Source organism: Peromyscus californicus, unplaced genomic scaffold (genome assembly GCF_007827085.1).
Source record: "Peromyscus californicus insignis strain IS unplaced genomic scaffold, ASM782708v3 Scaffold_17__1_contigs__length_78620276, whole genome shotgun sequence".
Taxonomy (NCBI): domain Eukaryota; kingdom Metazoa; phylum Chordata; class Mammalia; order Rodentia; family Cricetidae; genus Peromyscus; species Peromyscus californicus.
The window spans coordinates 56,378,725-56,385,969 of NW_026294469.1; the positions used below are offsets into that span (position 1 = coordinate 56,378,725).

General features: G+C 47.7%; 1 long non-coding RNA gene across 1 annotated transcript; it reads right to left on the reverse strand.

Moving 5' to 3' along the window:
- Positions 1–2,490: 2,490 nt before the first annotated feature.
- On the reverse strand, positions 2,491–7,216 carry LOC128112936 (uncharacterized). The gene is made up of 2 exons (XR_008219232.1): positions 6,796–7,216; positions 2,491–3,114 (listed from the first exon to the last, which is right to left on the reverse strand). It is a non-coding gene; the product is annotated as an uncharacterized LOC128112936 (long non-coding RNA).
- Between the last annotated feature and the right edge of the window lie 29 nt (positions 7,217–7,245).

Here is a 7,245-nt window from a genome sequence, read left to right on the forward strand (position 1 = left end):
GCAGAGAAACCTACTACTAGGGATACAAAAATGCTTATCATGTTCCACAGAAGGAAACTCATGCCTAGTACTATAAATTGGACTAAGAATCCATTACTGGGGAAGTCATCAGCTGTTAGGCAGAACTTACTATTATTATTTTGCTAAATGGAAATAATATAAATCTACCTTATCTTTATACCCATGGATTAGTGCTGCTCTCAGTACTTGTCAGAGAAGCTTCTTCTTTTTTTTTTTTTTTTACTGAGTATGGGGCTTCATACAGATTCACAACTGTTGAAGGTGTAGAGAGTAAGTATCTGTGGAGTGCTTAGCCATAAATGGGGTACCAATTTCACATTTTCTCCTCCCCCAAGTCTCAGGGTACATCTCAGAATAGGGGGTGGAAAGATTAGAGAGCCAGAGAGGGGGGCTGGGAATGCTGAGAAACCTTGTTCTGGATACACTGCACTCACGACTTGGAAGCAGCTGTGATTGCCTGTATAAGACCTGTACAAGATCAAGTCAGTCAGCATTTCAGTGTGGTAGGGGACGGCTTCACGTGCGGTTTGGAGGGGTTGATGGAGAGGGCAGTGATTTTTAGGAGAGCATAGGATTGTTAGGACAAGGAAACTATTCTGTATGATTTTGTATTGATGGGTACAATCCATTTTATGTTTGTCAAAACCTATGGAACATACACCAGGAATGAGCCCTTGTGTCAATCACACTTTGGTGCTGTTGCTATGGTGTCATTGTAGTGTTAATCACATTTTGGTGCTGTTGCTATGGTGTCATTGTAGGTTCCCCAACAGCAACAGTAACGAATAACAACAGTGCCTGCCATGCTGTTAAATGTAGACAGGGGAGGTTGTGTGCACGCACGCACGCAAGGGTCTCCAACCGCCTTATGTTCCTGTCTCCAACTCCCAAGTGCTGGGATCAGAAGTGTTCTGAATGTATTTTCTGTTCAATTTCTCTGTGAATCTCAGAGCATTTTAAAAACTTAGGTCTTAGCTGGTTGGTGGTGGTGCACGCCTTTAATCCCAGCAGTGGAGTGGCAGAGACAGGCGGATCTCTGTGAGTTCAAGGCCAGCCTGGTTTACAGAGGGAGTTCCAGGATAGGTTCCAAAGCTACACAGAGAAACCCTGTCTCGAAAAACCAAAACAAAATAAAAAACAAAAACAAAACAAAAAAAAACCAAAAAAAACAAGACAAAACAAAACAAAAAACCTTAGGTCTTTTTCTGAGACAGGGTTTCTCTCTGTAGCCCTAGCTGTCCAGGAACTATGTAGACCAGGCTGGCCTTGAACTCACAGAGATTTACCTGCCTCTGTCTCCTGGAGCTGAGATTAAAGGCGAGTGCCACTACTGCCTAGCATTTTTTTTTCTAAAAATCTTATTCCCTCTATTTCATATCCTACTTTCAGATAATGTTTACTGTCTCTATTTGAACTTGGCTTTCAGGAGCTGGAGCAATGGCCCAGAAGTTAAGGTTACTGGCTGTTTTGCAGAGGACCTGGGTTCAGGTTCCAGCACCCACATGCTAGCTCACAACCTGTTAACAGTTTGTAACTTCAGTTCTAGGGGGCCAACACTCTCTTCTGACCTCTAAAGGCACAGCATACAGGTGATATACTATAAACATGCAGGCAATCTACTCATACACATAAAATAAATCTTTAAAAAAAAAGATAAACTTGCTGGGCAGTGGCAGTGCACGCCTTTAATCCCAGCACTTGGGAGGAAGAGGCAGGCAGATCTCTGTGAATTCAAGGACAGCCTGGTCTACAAAGTGAGTTTCAGGACAACTAGGAACCCTGTCTTGAAAAAAAAACCTGGCCAGGCGATGGTGGCACACACCTTTAATCCCAACACTAGAGAGGCAGAGGCAGGTGGAACTCTGTGAGTTCAAGGCCAACCTGATCTACAGAGTGAGTTCCAGGACAGGCTCCAAAGCTACACAGAGAAACCCTGTCTCAAAAAACCAGAAAAAGAGGCCGGTCAGCAGTGGCACATGCCTTTAATCCCAGCACTCAGGAGCCAGCCTCGACTATAGAGCAAGATCCAGGACAGGCACCAAAACTACAGAGAAACCCTGTCTCAAAAACATCAAAAAAAAAAAGTATACCTTGTATTCTTAGTTTTTTTTTCTTGAAAAGTCTCAGAATTTAGAGGTTCCAGTTATTAGTTTTATGTGCAACTGATGGACTTGGAGTCTACCTCTAAAATAGGAATAAAATATTATTTAAAAATGATTACTTTTGTTCTTATTTAAGTCTGTGTATGTGTGTCTGTTGTGTGCTGGAGAGTGCAGGTCTTCATGGAAGCCAGATGTTTCAGATTCTCCGAAGTTGGAATTAAAGGTGGTAAGCCATCCAAGTCGTCTCTCCAGCCCCAAATCTTTTTGATTTAAAGAAGACTAAGGAAAATTTCAGACTGGTAAGTGTTAGTTTTTCGGCTGCGTTGTGTGCTTACCCTGCAAGGAAATGCCACGAAACACGACAGAATCCGCTAACAAGAGTTTTATTAAAGGGACAGAGAGTGAACAGGCCTGCGGGAAACACGTGTGTGGAGAAGAAGGAGGAAGAGGAAGAAGAAGAAACCGGGAACATGGCGCCGAATTTTAAAGGCTGGGCGTGGACAGATCAGCGTCACTACTACACGCAAGCGCGTAGATCACATGGCCACGTTGCGCGCCTACATAGCCAATGGAACGTCACGGATCTTGGTCACGCGAGATGCCCTAACCCGGAAATGGCTATCCTGACCTGGACCTGGCAGAAGTGTCCGTCGGGCATATGCAAACACGCCTGACCGTGGGGGCTTGTTGTAAACCTTTCATCCCTGACTCTTCCTTTTTTAAAAAAGAAAAAAATTGTGGTTGCCGGGGTATGGGGGCGACGTTTCTCTCAAAGACTGCTTCCAGCTGAATAGTGGGCGTTGGTTGGCTCTTGGGGGGCAGGGGGATGAGAGGGTATCTTGTGAAGTCCTGGGATGTTGGTGGGCAGGTCCTGGAATGAAGTTCTGCCGTCCCCTCGTTCTGCGGCTGTCCATCCGTGCTGTGGCTGGGAACCCTCCGTGCTGTGGCTAAGAACCTTCTGTTTGACAAGATACTGTTGACATAGAAAAGGCTTAGAGAGAAAGAATCATTATTATTTTATTTTGGAGTTGGCATTTGTCTGAGGTTGATCTGGCCTGTCTAGATAGAGACATGTGATATTTACCTGAGGTAGATCTGGCCTTAGTACTCTGCTTAATTTTTATCTGAGACAAGCCTTATTAGAGCTAGTTTATTTAAGGCACCGGTTTCCCTTATTAGGTTAGCATTTAGGAAACGCAGGTGATCAGTTGGTGAGTATTGAACAATGATAGATTATTGTATTACATTATTCCTTACCGCCTGGATATTTTTGATGGTCCTTTTTGCCTCCGGCTCTGTGTGTCTACCTGAGAGACTGTGTCTACCTGAGAGACTGGTAGGGGAAAGGAATTGTTAGAGTCAGAAGAGTGAGTGGCTAGGAGGAGAAGTAAAGGAGCTGCTGGCGCGTCTGGGATGAGGCGAATGTGTGGAGCCAAAGAAATGGACGCTCCTACCTTAGCTAGAAGATCCCTCCCCATTAAAGGTACAGGGCAGCTTGGCACCACTAAGAACGTGTGTGTGAGAGAGGGATGCCTCTGAAAATGCAACTGAGTGGTGGTGTCTGATGAGGTAGATAAGGCTGTCCCCCAACCCCGACAATAGGGAGACGAGCAGGAGAGGTGGGCCTCCAAAACTCTCTCAGGACAGAGTAGGTAGCTCCGGTGTCCAAAAGGAACGAGATGGGGCCGCCCATTGACCTTTATAATTACCCTAGGTTCCCTGTGTGAGATGGGAGTGGCCAGGGCGGAAACCAGGCAGCAGCAGTCCTAGCTGTAAGCCAAGCCTACAAAGTCAGCTGGAGGGTGGTCTTCATCTGGCATTCCTATGTCGCTTGGGACATTAGGACAGTCAGCTGACCAGTGACCCTTTTGGCAACACTTTGGACAAGGCTTTGTCGGTGCCCTTCGTGGGCCGGTGGTGCAAGCCTGGGCCCAATGGCCTTCTCTCCCACACTTGAAGCAGGGACCAGACGGCTTTCGGGGAGCCGGTTGGGCAGTGCTTGCCAGCATCTGGCAGCTCCTTTTATGAGCTTTTTCATCTCTACCATGGAACACCTTAAACGCTATCACCAGCACATCTGCCTGTGGAGTTAGAGGGCCGTTCTCCAAACGTTTAAGTTTATCCCTAATGTTAGGGAAGCTCTGTGAGACAAACTGGGTTATTAGCAGCTGCCTGCCCTCAGGGCTCTCTGGGTCTAAGCTAGTGAACTGAAGTAGAGCCTTGGTGAGCCGCTCTAGGAAATGAGATGGATTTTCGTCCTTATCTTGACTAACCATTTTTAGTTTTTCATAGTTTACTGGTTTTAGGGCAGCCTTACGGAGACCTGTCAGGAGACAGGTAATAAACCTATCTCTGGCTAGACAGCCACGCTTGGTGTTATAATCCCAGTGTGGCTCTCGGTCAGGAACCACCTCAGCTCCTGGAGGGTGTGAGAGGTTAGTTTGATGAATTTCTTCTGCATGAATCCTAGCCTGCTCCCAAACCCGCCTGCGCATCTCAGGAAGTAAGGTATTAGAAAGTATCATGAATATATCATGAAAGGTAAGACTATAAGATTGAGTTATATATTGAAACTGTTTAATAAAGGCAGCAGAATTAGAAGTATAAGAACCCAGCTTACTTTCTATCTGAGAGAGTTCTGCTAGAGAGAATGGAACATGAACTTTAATCAGTCCATCCACACCAGCCACCTCTCGCAAAGGGAGAACAGTGGAAGGTTTTGGATGGCTGGAATCCGACAATTTAGCAGCCCGAGAGCGGGTGGTAGGAGGAGTGAAGTTTGGAGCTAGGGCAGGGCCTTTGGAACCGGCCGCTGCCGAGGAAGGAGCAGCTTTAGAAAAAGAAGAATCTGGAAGGGGAGCGGAAGGAATGGTTTTCTAGGAGTTGGAGCTGGAGGTCAAATAGGTGGAGGTTCGTTAGCAGGATCTAGAGTCAGAGATTCCGGAGTCAGAGAATCCTCCGGTTCAGGCATAGCCAGGAGCATATGAGCAGGAGAGAAGGAATCCAGAAGAGACGGTTTAGCACTGAGAAAGAAAAACGTTATGACATAGGGCAACTCTTTCCATCTGCCTGAGCGCTGACAGTAATTAGATAACTCCCGTAAAATATCGGGATCTAAGGAGCCGCTCGGCGGCCATTTCTGTTGTTTTCTAAAGCATACTTTGGCCATTTTTTAGAACATAGACGAGTTAGCTTAGGAATCTTTATGTAAGGCATTAAACTGAGAGGTTTTAAAGCTTCAACAAGACAGCCTAACGGAGAGGACTAACAGGGTTGGAAGCCTTGTTTCCCATGTCTGCAGCGGAGAGGCAGAAAAATAAAAAAGATAAAAAAACAAACTTGATCTGGAGCCAAGGCCCCAGGCGTCCGTCCCCAAGGCCAAGGACGGATCCCGGGCACAAGCCGCTCCTTGGCTCGTCAGCCACAGAAGCGGGGGCCCCTGCCATGTGAGGAAAGGATTCCCCGGGAATCCGGACAGCGTCTGCCGCTTCGTCAAGTCGGATGAACGTGTCGGCCCCACGTGGCCCCCAGGACGCACCCAACGGTGGTGGTCCCAACTCGAGAAATATCTCAGGCTGCAGACGTGGGAGAGGGCTAGAAATCTCAGGCCTGCGATAGGGGCCGACCGTAGCCAATGAAGACCGTGGCCGGGGGTTCCCCCGGTCTCAAGAATACTTGTGAGGTACCGGTTGTTCTCACAGATTCAGGAAACTGTTTACAGTGGCCGAAAAATGGGGGGGACTCACCAATCGGAGAAAGCGGTGTTGCATGGAATTTTTGCGGTCAGGCAAAATGGAGAGCGGTCTGTCGCGTACGGAGCAGAGTGTTGCTGTCCCCGGTTTACAGGTTTCCAGGCACAGGGCGCCCGGAAGCGCCCGCTCGGTTTCGGCACCAAAATGTTAGTTTTTTGGCTGCGTTGTGTTCTTACCCTGCAAGGAAATGCCACGAAACACGACAGAATCCGCTAACAAGAGTTTTATTAAAGATAAAGGGACAGAGAGTGAACAGGCCTGCAGGAAACACGTGTGTGGAGAAGGAGGAGGAAGAAGAAGAAGAAGAAACCGGGAACATGGCGCCGGATTTTAAAGACTGGGCGTGGACAGATCAGCGTCACTACTACACGCAAGCGCGTAGATCACATGGCCACGTTGCGCACCTACATAGCCAATGGAACGTCACGGATCTTGGTCACGCGAGATGCCCTGACCCGGAAATGGCTATCCTGACCTGGACCTGGCAGAAGTGTCCGTCCGTCGGGCATATGCAAACACGCCTGACCGTGGGGGCTTGTTGTAAACCTTTCAGTAAGATCATTTCAGACCTGTCTTTGCAGGTTTCTGTACAAATCCATCAAAGAACAACTGGGACTAATAATTTTGAGAACTTTTTAACCTCCTTTTTAACACGACTCATATTCTTTTTGAAAATGTTTATTTTTATGTGCATGCATGTTTCACCTGTATTTATATCTGTGCGCCATATGTATCCCCCATGCCCATGGAAGCCAGAAGCGGATGTTGGATCCCATGAGAATTAAAGACGACAACCAACCTCTCAGCTAAAACCTGAGTAGAATGAATGTTCCACTACTTTCTAGATTTGACTGAATCCAGATTTGAGCACTTTCCATCATAGGCTTCTCTCTGCAAGGTATTTTTTATATTTCACTTACTTCTCCATTAAAGACTGGCTCCAAAGCAAGTAAATATTGAACATCATGTTGAGTCTTGCCCTCTCTCCAGGTGACTTAAATTGCTATTTCCTCACGCTGGTTTTGCTGACCCTCGGGGCCTGTCCTACTTGGTGACATCTCTCAGCACTGACCACTGTTTCAGGTCCTCCACTCCTCTGTCTCCACTCCATCCTTCCGGCGGCACTTCGTGCTCGCTCAGCAGGACTCCCTAAACCACCTCTTGGGGCGTCTCCATCTTTCCGGGGAAAGCCCTAGCGAAGCGGCTGAGCTCCGGGTTCAAATCTGCAGCGGGACGTCTCTGCTCGCTCGGTGCACCGATCACGTGTTTACGAGCAGCCCACCTCCAGGTTTGACTCCGGAAGGAGCACACACTTTTCCATCCTTCCCCGGTGGCGGCGGCGGCGGAGGCGGCGGCAACGGCGGCCGCAG